The sequence below is a fragment of the Kogia breviceps genome, chromosome 17, assembly GCF_026419965.1.
Source record: "Kogia breviceps isolate mKogBre1 chromosome 17, mKogBre1 haplotype 1, whole genome shotgun sequence".
Lineage (NCBI taxonomy): Eukaryota > Metazoa > Chordata > Mammalia > Artiodactyla > Physeteridae > Kogia > Kogia breviceps.
The window spans coordinates 24,404,386-24,419,971 of NC_081326.1; the positions used below are offsets into that span (position 1 = coordinate 24,404,386).

The 15,586-nt window shown below is 38.7% G+C and overlaps 2 pseudogenes; one reads left to right on the forward strand and one right to left on the reverse strand.

Annotated features, from left to right (window-relative positions):
• Positions 1 to 3,271: 3,271 nt before the first annotated feature.
• LOC131743774 (RNA demethylase ALKBH5 pseudogene) lies at positions 3,272 to 6,870 on the reverse strand (annotated as a pseudogene).
• Positions 4,127 to 5,585, forward strand: LOC131744177 (carboxypeptidase N catalytic chain-like; annotated as a pseudogene).
• Positions 6,871 to 15,586: the final 8,716 nt, after the last annotated feature.

The window sequence follows — 15,586 nt, forward strand, 5'->3', positions numbered from 1 at the left end:
ATTAAATGTTATACTTGTGGTTACAGATCATGCAATAGTGCATTCCAACTAGATTGTTCAATATGTGAGTTATATTCTCACAATCAATGACCTAAAAGAGTTAAAATGAAAGACTGAAGAAACTATCCTTTTACATAATTTCATACACTTTTTCACTTGCAGATATTCAGTAAACATGAAAATCATTTAAGAAAAGCAAATTTTGAAGCTGACCATAAGAGAATGATATAGGACCTTTAATCAGTTTTAGAGTTAATAATAGAATCACCCTGGAAATAACAGGAACATTGGAGAGAATATTTTATATATGTAACATATAAGCCAGATAAAGTAGAGCATAGTCATGAAAATTTAAAACACAGATGAAATGGACATTATTATAAAATCAGAGACAGCTTAGAAGACAGTTTGAAGGGGAAAATATTAGCAAAAGGAAGTAGAAAACATAAAGAAGAAACATGAAAGACAGTAGCATATAACAAGTGTTGATATTAGCATTTTAACTGAAGGTCAAGCAGTCCCAATTGTATCATACATTATCTAGTCTGTTTCCACCAAACTTTTCCAGCAATGTTGATGGGACTTTTAGAAACAATTGAGTTACAAGAGAAAATAGGGAGGAGCTTCAAGATGGCAGAACAGTAAGACATGGAGATCATCTTCCTCCCTACATATACATCAGAAATACATCTACATGTGGAACAACTCCTACAGAACACCTGCTGAACACTGGCAGAAGACCTCAGACCTCCCAAAAGGCAAGAAACTCCCCACGTACCTGGGTAGGGCAAAAGAAAAAAGAAAAAAACAGAGACAAAAGAATATGGACGGGACCTGCACCAGTGGGAGGGAGCTGTGAAGGAGGAAAGGTTTCCACACACTAGAAGCCCCTTCAGTGGGGAGGATGCAGGTGGCGTAGAGGGGAAGCTTTGGAGCCCCGGAGGAGAGCGCAGCAACAGGGTGCGGAGGGCAGAGTGGAGAGATTCCCGCACAGAGGATGGTGCCCACCAGCACTCACCAGCACGAGAGGCTTGTCTGCTCATCCGCCGGGACGGCCGGGGGCTGGGAGCTGAGGCTCGGGCTTCGGAGGTTGGATCCCAGGGAGAGGACTGGGGCTGGCGGCGTGAACACAGCGTGAAGGGGGCCAGTGCGCCACAGCTAGCCGGGAGGGAGTCCAGGAAAAAGTCTGGAGCTGCCGAAGAGACAAGAGACTTTTTCTTCCCTCTTTGTTTCCTGGTGCGCGAGGACAGGGGATTAAGAGTGCTGCTTAAAGGAGCTCCAGAGACAGGCACGAGCTGCACCTATCAGCGCGGACCCCAGCGACCGGCATGAGACGCTAAGGCTGCTGCTGCCACCACCAAGAAATCTGTGTCGAAGCACAGGTCACTCTCCACACCTCTCCTCCTGGGAGCCTGTGCAGCCCACCACTGCCAGGGTCCTGCGATCCAGGGACAACTTCCCCAGGAGAATGCACGGCGCACCTCAGGCTGGTGCAACGTCACGCTGGCCTCTGCCGCCGCAGGCTCACCCCGCATCTGTGCCCCTCCCTCACCCCGGCCTGAGTGAGCCAGAGTCCCCGAATCAGCTGCTCCTTTAACCCCGTCCTGTCTGAGCGAAGAGCAGATGCCCTGAGGTGACCAACACGCAGAGGCAGGGCCAAATGCAAAGCTGAACCCCAGGAGCTGTGTGAACAAGGAAGAGAAAGGGAAGTCTTTCCCAGCAGCCTCAGGAGCAGCAGATTAAATTTCCACAGTCAACTTGATGTACCATGAATCTGTGGAAAACCTGAATAGACAATGAATCATCCCAAATTGAGGAGGTGGACTTTGGGAGCAACGATATATATATTTTTTTTTCCCTTTTCTCTTTCTGTGAGTGTGTATGCATACACTTCTGTGTGTAATTTTGTCTGTATAGATTTGCTTTTACCATTTGTCCTAGTGATCTGTCTGTTTTATTTGTTTGTTTTGTTTTTTTCTTATGGTTTTCAGCGCTTGTTATCATTGGTGGATTTGTTTTTTGGTTTGGTTATTCTCTTCTTTCATTTTTTTTTTAATTACTTAAAAATATTTTAATAATTTTTTTGTGTTGTATTTTAATAACTTTTAAATTTTATTTTACTTTCTTTTTTTCTCCCTTTTATTCTGAGCCATGTGGATGACAGGCTCTTGGTGCTTCAGTCAGTCATCAGGGCTGTGTCTCTGAGGTGGGAGAGCCAAGTTCAGGACACTGATCCACAAGAGACCTCCCAGCTCCACATAATATCAAATGGCAAAAATCTCCCAGAGATCTCCATCTCAAGGCCAAGACCCAGCTCCACTCAACGACGAGTAAGCTACAGTGCTGGGCACCCTATGCCAAAAAAAATAGCAAAACAGGAGCACAACCCCACCCATTAACAGAGATGATGACGTCATACTAAGGTCACAGACACCCCAAAACACACCACCAGACGTGGCCCTGCCCACCAGAAAGACAAGATCCAGCCTTATCCACCAGATTTTTCTGTTGGGAGGGAGGGAAATGCAAGAGGGAAGAGATATTGGGATATCTGTATAGGCATAACTGATTCACTTTGTTATAAAGCAGAAACTAACACACCATTGTAAAGCAATTATACTCCAATAAAGATGTTAAAAAAAAAAAGAGAAAAGTGTAAAGATATTTAGGAACAGCGAATTTCTCTTTTTCAATACAAGCTGTGTTAATATCCAAGCGAGAAGTGAGAACTCTGCTATGGAGAGAGGTTTTAAAACACTGAATATACAAACTGAGAGAAACAACAATGGGAAGTACAATGTAGAAACTAAATATTAAAGACCTAATAAGAACTACAGGAAAGAAATTTCCAAAGAAGTATCATTGAAAGCTATACTTAAAGAATTAGAATTGAATGACTGGAGAAAGATGTTGTTGATATCATCCTAAAGTAATAGGAAGAAATTCAAAAACTAGAACAAGGTACAAAATGTTTTTAAAAGTAAATAACTACAGTCTCAGGTCAGAGGTTCATCACCTGTACAAGAGAAGTGCATGGAGAGGAGGGAACATGTGGCCCCCCCGATGAACACTGCGTTGGATCAGGGAGTGAAGCTGTGGCAGACTGAAGCTGTCGTTTTTTGTTTTGTTTTGTTTTGTTTTTTTAATATAAGAATCAAAAAAAGAAAAGAAAAGAAAAAAAAAAAAAAAAAAAAAAAAAAAAAAAACCTCAAAACGAAACAAAAGGAGGGCCAGCTAGTGAGGATCAAGCCGAGTCCTGGAGGCTCAGGCCTCAATGCTGCTGCATCTTCACCTTGGGGGCGGGGATGCCCGCCACCTCCGAGCAGTCCTCCCCGGGCTCGTATGACTTGAGCCAGAGGTTCTCTGAGCTGAACCTGCCCCTCCGCCGGTACGTGGGCAGCAGCACCGAGCGCCGGTTCTCCTCCTTGTCCATCTCCAGGATCTGAGACCTGTGGGCAGCGTCAGGGTCTGCCTTGCGGTGGGACCGCTTGGGTTTCAGAGCGGGGTCCCTGTTGTTTCCCGACAGATGATCTGAAGCATAGCTGGGTGGTAACACGGAGCTGCTCAGGGACTTTGTTTCCAACCAGGGTGCATCTCGTCCAGGAGGGGGAACGGAGAACTCTCTGCTATCTTCACAACTTTCTGTAAACCTAAACCTGTTTTCCTGAGGATGATGACTGCTCTGTGCTTGTTGATGTCCTGAGGCCTGATGCAGTGAGTGATTTCATCAGCAGCATATCCACCGAGCACAGTCATGCTCCTCCTGCACACTGGCAGGGAAAGCACGGGCTCTGACACACGGATAGGCTTGAACTGGAACTTGCAGCTGAAGCAGAGTGCGGAGTCGCTGAAGAAGGACACGGACACGGTGGGGCACTCGAAGATGTGGATGGGGTCCGCGTGAGACACGATGCGGCCGCCGGGCTGGTAGTCTTTGATGACGGCGCTCTTGAGGAAGCCCGCAGGGATGACGCGGTGCTCCACCAGCTTCTGGATCACCAGCTGCTGCACCCACTCAGGGATCTCATCCAAGTCGCCGAACGGGTAGAGGCGCTCCTGGCCTGGCCAGCGCTTCTGCAGCTGGGCGCCGTACGTGTAGCCCTTGCCGAAGAAGTTTGTTTCCCCTTGGTCTGGAAAGAAGGGGGAAAAGGATCTCAATACCTACATCTACTGCAATGAGAAGAGTGGAGGCCCCAACCACCACTTGACCCTTCCAGACAATTGGAAAAATCAGGTGGAACCTGAGACCCAGGCAGTGATCCAGTGGATCCACTCCTTCAAGTTTGTCCTTTCAGCCAATCTCCATGGAGGGGCAGTGGTGACCAATTACTCATATGACGAGTCCCTTGAGTACCGGGTCCAAGGTTTCTGCCACACTGCCAATACCACCACGCCTGATGACACTATTTTCCAGAAGGTGGCCAAGGTCTACTCCTATGCACAATGGCTGGATGCACCAAGGTTGGAATTGTGGGGATTACTTCCCAGATGGCATCGCCAATGGGACTTCCTGGTATTATCTCAGCAAGGGAATGCAGGACTTTACCTCCATACCAATTGTTTTGAGGTCACGCTGGAACTGAGTTGTGACAAGTTTCCACGGCAAGTTACCTCACGAGTGGCTGGGTAATCAGGAAGCCCAAATTCAATTCTTGGAACAGGTACACCAAGGCATAAGGGGAATGGTACAGGATGAGAAGTATAATAATCTTGAGGATGCTGTCATTTCTGTCAGTGGGATTAACCAAGATGTCACTTCAGGTGACATGGAGATTACTTCCAGCTGCTGCTTCCAGGGACCTACACTGTCATTGCCACAGCACCCATGTTTGACCCAGAGACAGTGAGTGTGACCGTGGGTCCTGGGGAACCCAAACTGGTTAATTTCCAACTCAAGAGAAGCACCCCTCCAGCAGCCCCTAGGAGATTACTTCCAGCTGCTGCTTCCAGGGACCTACACTGTCATTGCCACAGCACCCATGTTTGACCCAGAGACAGTGAGTGTGACCGTGGGTCCTGGGGAACCCAAATTGGTTAATTTCCAACTCAAGAGAAGCACCCCTCCAGCAGCCCCTAGGAGATTACTTCCAGCTGCTGCTTCCAGGGACCTACACTGTCATTGCCACAGCACCCATGTTTGACCCAGAGACAGTGAGTGTGACCGTGGGTCCTGGGGAACCCAAACTGGTTAATTTCCAACTCAAGAGAAGCACCCCTCCAGCAGCCCCTAGGAGATTACTTCCAGCTGCTGCTTCCAGGGACCTACACTGTCATTGCCACAGCACCCATGTTTGACCCAGAGACAGTGAGTGTGACCGTGGGTCCTGGGGAACCCAAACTGGTTAATTTCCAACTCAAGAGAAGCACCCCTCCAGCAGCCCCTAGGAGGAGAGGCCCCAACTCAGGGCACAGAGGCAGAATCTTATCAAAGAAAGTGCAGCCCCAGGCAGCTAGGAAAAAAGGAATGATGACACCAGTCCCAGAGATCCCCTGCCAGAAACCCACAGTGCCTGGGGCAACACTTTAGAAAGACTTTGTTCCCACTCTCACATCAGATGAAGCATTCTTTCTATTTTATTATCTGAGACATATTTAAATATAAACATATTCAGAACAACAACAACAAAAAAAACATAAACAAAAGCAATGCCTCTGGTTGGAAATAACATAACTTTTTGGGTTAATGAAAAAATTATAGAAAGGGAAGATAGTAGGTGATCTATAGATTTAAAAAAAAACACCAAAAACCCCCACACTTTCTAACATATAATCAAAAGGAAAGGGAGAAAAACTACAATCTTATGGATAATATTTTTCTTATCCATAGTAGAAAGGTAGAAATAGCCATAGTAGAAAGGTAGAAATATGGAAGAGACAACATGTATTTTAAAAAGACCAGGCAAATTGTTTGTAGGAGAGAATAAATTTTATAAAAAAGAACAATGAAAAAATTGAATTGAAAGCAATAATGTAGATTCCTGGGTTAATTAGAATTACTTGTGGCAGAAGAAAATTATAATACATAAAATATTTCATTATAACAATAGTATAAAACATTTATTTGAAATGGAAATGCTTTTAAAGTTTTAAATTTGTTCAAATACAAGAATTGATTATTCTTATTGTCACAAATGGATTCCTTTTAAATTGCAGTTATAGCACTATAGATGTTAAATACTTTGGGGAATGAAAATGAGTAATAAAACAAAATGAAAAAGCCTAAGGAAAAATGTAATATTCCAGGCAAGTTTTGCAAGATATTAGTTGGCATATAACATGTCAGAAATAATTGAAATACCAAACTACCCAAATGCATGACAGAAAAAAATAAAATGAAATTCTATGTATTTATTTCTGGAAATGTTTAAATAGCATTAGTAATTTTCATATTTTACAAGCCCCATGAAAATAAAAAGATAAATGAGATTTTTTAAACTTGTAAACATTTTTACTCTCTTTTGATTCTATGGCAATTTAGTCATTAATTTGAAAATTTGAAAAAATATATTAATATCCCTCAACTCTAATATTGTTAAGATATGTGTGTGTGTGTGTGTGTGTGTGTGTGTGTGTGTGTGTGTGTGTGTGTGTGTGTGTGTTGGCTCTCTAACATCTACATTTAATAAAAAATAACCTGCATTACATTCACATTAAAAACAAACTAGTGCACTGACTGCATTGAATCCAGAAATAAACATTTAATAACATTGTTTTATGCTACCGTAGTCCATTTTGGCCTTCTGAATTTACATTTTTGAAAGTTATAATTATAAATTTTTATTTCAAGCTCTTGAAGTTATTTAACAGAGGACTTTTATCCAACGTTTGATATTTCCCATATATTGTTCCTTCTTCAAAACCAAATGTCATACAATTCTTGATTTTAATGATAACCAGCTTCAAATTTAATAATTCTCGGTAAGATAAATTATTTGTCAATGAACTTGACCTTGAGATACAGCAAAATATCAACCAGACAAAATGAGTTTGAGTGAACTGAATATTATTCCTGTGTAGAAAGGGAAGAGCATTTAATTCAAAGATCATCTCTCTTTGATATACTTGCTGATAGCTTAATTTACTTAATTCTTTTTGTGTGTGTGTGTGTGCTAGGCGGGCCTCTCACTGTTGTGGCCTCTCCCGTTGTGGAGCACAGGCTCCGGACGCGCAGGCTCAGCAGCCATGGCTCACGGGCCCAGCCGCTCCACAGCATGTGGGATCTTCCCGGACCGGGGCACGAACCCGTGTCCCCTGCATCGGCAGGGGGATTCTCAACCACTGTGCCACCAGGGAAGCCCCTACTTAATTCTTAATGGTGCTATCGTTTATTAATATTAGACTGCATTCTTTTAGTTCTATGATGGAAGAACTGGGTGAAGTAAATGATGCAATGAATATATTACATATTTTACCTCATTTGATTTTGACCTTAAAATAACAAAACCCAGATATAATTTTTGTCTCGATTTTAAAAATAAGGGAAGTGAAATTGAATTATTTTAGTTCAGACCAGAAATCCTAAATCTGGTTTTGTATATAATGAAGTGTTGAATATTGGTTAAGGAGAAGTAAATAGAATACAGGGAGACCCCAGATACCCATAAAGCTACTCTTACTTTTGAATCAAGCACAGTTATCTTTACTAATCAAAGCATATTAAGGTCATTAATACATCACCGTGAGGCCTGGATATCCTTGCCAACCACCCCTAGATCCACTCTCCACCTTTTCCTCTCCCTACTTTGTGCCATGAGATATTGATCTGTAGGAATTACATTGGTGGACTTTTTTGCCCTCTGGCTCTTCACTGGGTTCAGCCTTCGGGAGGAAGGAGAGTGAGATCTGGAAATGTATTTCTCTAATTCCTGCATGCAGGCAAGATTGCAGTAGCCTGGCTGAGTCCCCTAGTGAGTAGCAAAAGCTTCAGGTCAGGCAGCCCTCTCCACACAGCTCTCCCTGACCGTGGATTCCAGGTGCTGCTTCTCTCCTTACCCTGGCTTGAAGCCTAGCAGGTTAACAACTTCTGGGTTTCAATGTATTACTTCTTGTAGATTCCCTCCACCTTGTCCAAACTTGTGTAAATAGTAATTTTCTTAAATTTTCCTCCAAATAGCCATTTTTAGCTTATATCAACCAGGACTCTGAGTGATACACAGTAGAGGAAAAATGAAATGACTCTTCTAGGCTCTTCAATCATCTATAAGCTCCTTAAGGACAGAAAGTATGCATTTTTGTCTTTGAGGACAAGCTTTCGTCTAGAACACAAGAACTCAATATATTTTCTTGCTGTTCAAATATTTTTGGTTTAAGAGGGGTGCTTAAAAGTTCAAAGGATAGAGAGTAAACCTATTAAAACAAGTTCATTAAGACCATGATATCATTATAATCTTTATGTAAATAATATAAATGAATATTTTATATCTAGACATATCAAGATTCCAAATAAACTTTCAAGCACCTTATGAATATTACACTTGAATCATAGCATAAATATCATCTGATCATTAAATCGATACATTGCAAGGTTAATGTCTTTTTTATACTAGTATCATGGAGCTTTTTAGAGTAGATCTTTTGAACCTTTTAATGCCTCCACAGCTTCTAGGATAGGGTTGGGCAAAATAATTAGAATATTCATCTGAACATTGTCTTACTTATTTTGTTCTATTAATATTCTAGCATGGAAATGGAAACATATAATAATTTTCAGGTGTATTTTGAAAGGAAATGTACTTGAATTTGGTATGTATTAGATTAGGGTAAGTTTAAAGTACAAACTTTCATATCTTTCAAACTACCATTATATTTATTAATAATACTTTGGAAAAGCATCATAACATTTACATACTTTTAAAAGAAGTTCAAATATGTTCAATTCTGTACACTAAATTATTTTTCCCCATTTCTATCTTTTTTGAAAAACTGGTAAATTCAATTCACCAAGATCAACCTTCTTTTTCTTTTAATGACAGATACAGAAGATGAGTACTTTCTGAAACTCACAAATGAATGTTGTTTTTTCACATTTTTTTGTTTTATTCAAACAGAGAGTGAGAAAAATTATAATCATCCTCATCAGTTCACTCAGTCCCATGTAATTAATTTTTATTTCATCTTGATCTTTTGTTAACACTTTTATGAATTCATCAGTTTTCCATTAGAGTTCTGAAAATGCTTATTCATTCAGTGCATCAGTAGATTCAGTTACCAGAAACCTGTACTTGTCAGAGTCTTTTCCATGAATTCCTTGAAGATGTAACCTTTTTATAGGAACATTTTTGCAAAAGCAGCAGAGTACACCCGGAACTGTCTGTAAATGACAAAAGACTTAAAAATGACCACAGTTAAAGATTTGATGAAAGTTCATAATAATGCAATTGACAAGGAAATTTAGTGATTTCTGAGATATACATTTTAAAGTAATAACTAGAATTATGACATAACATTATACCAGAACATATAAGATTTTTAGAAATTTCATGTAATGTCTGAAACATTTATATTAACATATTTCCATACAAATTACCCAAAGAAAGTTTAGTATTAGTTTTGTTTTGTTATTTTATACAACAAGTTCTTATTAGTCATCAATTTTATACACATCAATGTATACATGTCAATCCCAATCGCCCAATCCGGCACACCATCATCCCCACCCCACCTTGGTTTTCACCCCTTGGTGTCCATATGTTTGTTCTCCACATCTGTATCTCAACTTCTGCCCTGCAAACTGGTTCATCTGTACCATTTATTTAGGTTCCATGTACATGCATTAATATGCGATATTTGTTTTTCTCTTTCTGACTTACTTCACTCTGTATGACAGTCTCTAGATCCATTCATGTATCAACAAATGACTCGGGCTTCCCTGGTGGCGCAGTGGTTGAGAGTCCGCCTGCCGATGCAGGGGACACGGGTTCGTACCCCGGTCCGGGAAGATCCCACATGCCGTGGAGCGGCTGGGCCCGTGAGCCATGGCCGTTGAGCCTGCGCGTCCGGAGCCTGTGCTCCGCTACGGGAGAGGCCACAACAGTGAGAGGCCTACGTAACGCAAAAAAAAAAAAAAGCAAACAAACAAATGACTCAATTTCATTCCTTTTAATGGTTGAGTAATATTCCATTGTATATATGTAACACAACTTCTTTATCCATTCATGTGTGAAAGGCATTTAGGCTGCTTCCATGACGTAGCTATTGTAAATAGTGCTGCAAAAAACATTGGGGTACATGTGTCTTTTTGAATTATGGTTTTCTCTGGGTATATGCCCCATAGTGGGATTGCTGATCCTATGGTAATTCTATTTTTAGTTTTATAAGGAACCTCCATACTGTTCTCCATAATGGCTGTATCAATTTATATTCCCACAAACAGTGCAAGACAGTTCCCTTTTCTCCACACCCACTCCAGCATTTGTTGTTTCTAGATTTTCAGAAGATGCCCATTCTAACTGGTGTGAGGTGATACATCATTGTAGTTTTGATTTGCATTTATCTAATAATTAGTGATATTGAGCAGCTTATCGTGTGCTTCTTGGCCATTTTTATGTCTTCTTTGGAGAAATGTCTATTTAGGTCTTCTGCCCATTTTTGGATTGGGTTGTTTGCTTCTTTACTATTGAGCTCCATGAGCTGTTTATATATTTTGGAGATTAATCCTTTTTCCATTGACTCATTTGCAAATATTTTCTCCCATTCTAAGGGTTGTTTTTTCATCTTGTTTATGGTTTCCTTTGTTGTGCAAAAGCTTTGAAGTTTCATTAGGTCCCATTTGTTTTTATTTCCATTACTCTAGGAGATGGATCAAAAAAGATCTTGCTGTGATTTATGACAAGGAGTGTTCTTCCAATGTTCTCCTCTAAGAGTTTTATAGTGTCCAGTCTTACATTTAGGTCATGAATCCATTTTGAGTTTATTTTTGTGTATGGTGTTAGGGAGTGTTCTAATTTCATTCTTTTACATATAGCTGTCCAGTTTTATTTCTTTTTCTACTCTGATTGCCATGGCTAGGACTTCCAAATCTATGTTGAATAATAGTGGTGATAGTAGGCATCCTTGCCTCTTTCCTGATCTTAGAGGAAATGCTTTCAATTTTTCACCATTGAGAATGATGTTTGCTGTGAGTTTGTTGTGTATGACCTTTATTAGGTTGAGGTAGGTTCCCTCTATGCCCACTTTCTGGAGAGTTTTTATCATAAATCGGTGTTGACTTTTGTCAAAAGCTTTTTCTGCATCTATTAAGATGATCATATGGTTTTTATTCTTCACTTTGTTAATATGGTGTATCACATTGATTGATTTGCATATATTGAAGAATCCTTGCATCCCTGGGATAAATTCTTCTTGATCATGTTGTATGATCCTTTTAATGTGTTCTTGGATTCTGTTTGCTAGTATTTTTGCATCTATATTCATCAGTGATATTGGTCTGTAATTTTCTTTTTTTGTAGTATCTTTGTCTGGTTTTGGTATGAGGGTGATGGTGGCCTCATAGAATGAGTTTGGGAGAGTCCCTTCCTCTGCAATTTTTTGGAAGAGTTTGAGAAGGATAGGTGTTAGCTCTTCTCTAATATTTGATAGAATTCACCTGTGAACCCATATGGTCCTGGACTGCTGTTTGTTGGAAGATTTTTAATCACAGTATCAATTTCATTACTTGTGATTGGTCTGTTCATATTTTCTGTTTCTTCCTGGTTCAGACTTGGAGATTATACCTTTCTAAGAATTTGTCCATTTCTTCCAAGTTGTCCATTTTATTGGCATAGAGTTGCTTGTAGTAGTCTCTTAGGATACTTTGTATTTCTGCAGTGTCTGTTGTAACTTCTCCTTTTCATTTCTGATTTTATTGATTTGAGTCCTCTCCCTCTTTTTCTTGATGAGTCTGTCTAATGGCTTATCGATTTTGTCTATCTTCTCAAAGAACCAGCTTTTAGTTTTATTGATCTCTGCTATTGTTTTCTTTGTTTCCATTTCATTTATTTCTGCTCTGGTCTTTATGATTTCTTTCCTTCTGCTAACTTTGGGTTTTGTTTATTCTTCTTTCTCTAGTTCCGTTAGGTGTAAGGTTAGACTGTTTAATTGAGATTTTTCTTGTTTCTTGAGGTAGGCTTGTAGAGCTATAAATTTCCTTCTTAGAACTGCTTTTGCTGCATCCCATAGGTTTTGGATCATCGTGTTTTCATTGTCATTTTTCTCAGGTATTTTTGATTTCCTCTTTGATTTCTTCAGTGATCTCTTGGCTATTTAGTAATGTATTGTTTAGCCTCCATGTGTTTGTTTTTTTTTTTTTTTTTTTTACATTTTTTTCCCTGTATTCATTTCTAATCTCATAGCATTGTGGTCAGAAAAGATACTTGACATGATTTCAATTTTCTTAAATTTCCTGAGGCTTTATTTGTGACCCAAGATGTGATCTATCCTGTAGAATGTTCTGTGCACACTTTAGAAGAAAGTGTTTTCTGCTGTTTTTGGATGGAATGTCGTATAAATATCAATTAAATCTATCTGTTCTATTGTGTAATTTAAAGTTGCTGTTGCCTTATTTATTTTCATTTAGGATGATCTGTCCATTGCTGTAAGTGAGGTGTTAAAGTCCCCCAATATTATTTTCTTACTGTCTATTTCCTTTTTTATAGCTGTTAACAGTTGCCTTATGTAATGGGGTGCTACTATGTTGGGTGCATATATATTTATAATTGTTATATCTTCTTGTTGGATTGATCCCTTGATCATTGTGTAGTTTCCTTCCTTGTCTCTTTTAACATTCTTCATTTTAAAGTCTATTTTATATGATATGAGTATAGCTTCTCCAGCTTTCTTTTGATTTCCATTTTCATCGGATATCTTTTTCCATCCCCTCACTTTCAGTCTGTATGTGTCCCTAGGTCAGAAGTGGGTCTTTTGTAGACAGCATATATATGGGTCTTGTTTTTGTATCCATTCAGCAAGCCTGTGTCTTTTGGTTGGAGCATTTAATCCATTCATTTTTAAGGTAATTATCAATATATATGTTCCTGTGACCATTTTCTTAATTATTTTAGGTTTGTTTTTGTAAGTCCTTTTCTTCTCTTGTGTTTCCCACTTAGAGAAGTTCATTTAGCATTTATTGTAGAGCTGGTTTGGTTGTTCTGAATTCTCTTAGCTTTTGCTTGTCTGTAAAGCTTTTGATTTCTCCATTGAATCTGAATGAGATCCTTTGCTGGGTAGTGTAATCTTGGTTGTAGGTTTTTCCCTTTAATCAATTTAAGTATATCATGCCACTCCCTTGTGACTTTTAGAGTTTCTGCTGAGAAATCAGGTGTTAACCTTATGGGAGTTCCCTTGTATGTTATTTGTCATTTTTCCCTTGCTGCTTTCAATAATTTTTCTTTGCCTTTAATTTTTGCCAATTTGATTACTGTGTGATTACAATATGATTACATGTCTCAGCATGTTTCTCCTTGGGTTTATCCTGTATGGGACTCACTGTGCTTCCTGGACTTGGGTGGTTATTTCCTTTCCCATGTTTGGGAAATTTTCGACTACAATCTCTTCAAATATTTTCTCTGGTCTTTTCTCTCTCTCTCTTCTCCTTCTAGGACCCCTATTATGTGAATGTTTTTGCATTTAATGTTGCCCCAGAGTTCTATTAGGCTGTCTTCACCTCTTTTCATTCTTTTTTCTTTATTCTCTTCTGCAGTAGTGAATTCCACCATACTGTCTTCCACATCACTTACCCATTATCCTGCCTCAGTTATTCTGCTATTGATTCCTTCTAGTATAGTTTTCACTTCAGTTATTGTAATTTTCATCTCTCTTTGTTTGTTCTTTAATTCTTCTAGGTCTTTGTTAAACATTTTTTGCCTCTTCTTGATCTTTGCCTCCATTCTTTTTACGAGGTCCTGGATCATCTTCACTATCATTATTCTGAATTCTTTTTCTATAAGGTTGCCTATCTCCACTTCATTTAGTTGTTTTTCTGAGGTTTTATCTTGTCCCTTCTTCTGGTACATAGCCCTCTGCCTTTTCATCTTGTCTATCTTTCTGTGAATGTGGTTTTTGTTCCACAGGCTGAAGGATTGTGGTTCTTCTCGTTTCTGCTGTCTGCCCTCTGGTGGATCACAAATGAATGTTTTAACCTTTTTTGATTGGAATATTTATCATGAATTTGACATGAGTTCTTGAAACTTTGAATGGGAAATTGAGAATTTTTATGATATATCTCTATCATATATTTATAGCAACAATAAAGTATCATTTCCAAGTAAAGCTGAGAAAAATAGGAAAAAATATAGTATCCTAACTTCAGTGACGAATACTCATATCCTTGGAAGTTTATTTTGCTCTAAATTCAATTGTATAAGAAATAATTCCAGTAGAAAAGGGTCATAGCTGTCTAAATCCAGCAATCTACAGGGCTACAATAATGTGGAGAAAATCTTATTACAGATACCTGACATGATGAATAAGATAAAACAAAAACTATTTTAAATACATAGCTGAATTAAAAACATATGAGAAAAAGCTACATGTCTCAGAGAGAAGAACAAACTGACAATTAGACAAACAGACACTTTGTTGGAACCTGTGGCTGAATTGGATATGTATTGGGGAGGAAGGGCAAACTTTATTGATTCCTATTGCACGAGATACATGTTTTCATAGCAGGCACATATAGGAGGCATGGTTTAACATTTTTTCTTAATCTTGAGACAATTGTAAATTTACATGCACAAAATGTAATTTCACAAGAGGGATATTGAAATGATACAGTCAAGTTACACAATATTTCCATTACCATAAAGATGTTTCATGTTGCCTTTAATACTCTTTTTCTTCCTGCTTCTATCTCCTCTAAACCCTGATATCCACAAAATTGTCATCCATTTCTATAATTTTGTCATTTCCAGAATCTTACATGAATGGAATCATATAGTATGTAACCCTTTGAGACTGGCTTTTTACACTTAACATGATTCTTTGGAGTTTCAGCCAGGATGCTGCATATATCAATAATTCACTTGTTTTTATTGTTGAATAGTATTCTATGGTTTGACACATCATAGTTTGTATAATCATTACCTGTTAAAGGACAGCTGAATTGTTTTCAGTTTTTAATTATTATGAATAAAATAGCTATAAACATTCATGCACAGATATTTGTGTGAGTCTAAGTCTTTAATTGGTATAAATGCCTAATAGTGCATTTGTTGGATTGTATAGTAGTAGTATATTAATTTCATATAAAACTCCCTATAATTAGCAATAAGATATTGTGCACTTAAATTTTCTTTAAGAGAGTAGATCTCATATTAAATGCTCTTACCCCAAAAGAAAAAAGAAAAAGAAACAAAAACAATCCCAACTCCCCAAAGGTATACAAGGAAACTTTTGGAAGTAATGGATATGTTTATTACCTTGATTGTGGTGATGGTAATAAGAACTTATACATATGATCAAACTATTTATATTAATCACATGCTGTATTTGGTAAAACAGTAAGTCCTCAATAAAACTGAAGAAAAATAAAGAAACTGCCAAACTGTTTTACTGGAGTGGCTGCACTATACAGCATACAATTAGCAAAGCATTCACAATCTAGTTTCTTTGC